Consider the following 777-nt stretch of genomic DNA (forward strand, 5'->3'; position numbering starts at 1 on the left):
GAATTCCCTCCCTCCCCCGAGACCCAGAGACAGAGAAGGACAAGGCAAGCAGAGCGTGATGCCGGCTAATGTTCCCTGAATGAAATGTTGCATAATTCTCATTAATTTTCTAGCGTAAAATATATTGGAGAAAAACAACAACTCGAAACGCTCTCTATGAATGGAAATTTTTAATCTCTGAAAAATGGAATTTCATACACACACCCAAAGAAGAAGGCGGGAAAAGATTAAAGAAAAAAAAAAAGAAATATGGAGAAAATGAGATTATTAATGAAAGAAAAAATATATGAAGGAAAAAAGATAATTAATGAAACAAAAAAAAAACGAAGAAACTGAAATAATTAATGAAAGAAAAAAAAAACACTATGAGACACGAACACAAAAAAATAATCAAAGAAAGAAAATGGGATATGAAGAAAAGGAAATAAATAATAATAATAATAATAACAATAAAAACTATGAGACACGAAAAAAAACGAAATAATCAACGAAAGATTTAAAAAATGAAACACGAAGCAAATGAAATAATAATAAAAATAAACACTTTGATATATAAAGAAAATGAGATATTAAAGCCGCCGTTTTAAAAGAAGACGAAGAAGCGAGAAAAAAAAAAAAAACACCAATGAAATGACTTTATAACCTTTTCCTTTCTCTTGGCGTTCAGCCCTTCAGGATACTTGTTATTCAGCGCCATCGATTCTGAATGTATCCTCCTTATAGGATCTATGAAGGTTTAGGAAAGATCATTTGGTTTTATCAACCGTGAACTTCAAT

This window comes from Penaeus monodon, chromosome 15, assembly GCF_015228065.2.
Source record: "Penaeus monodon isolate SGIC_2016 chromosome 15, NSTDA_Pmon_1, whole genome shotgun sequence".
NCBI classification, from domain to species: domain Eukaryota; kingdom Metazoa; phylum Arthropoda; class Malacostraca; order Decapoda; family Penaeidae; genus Penaeus; species Penaeus monodon.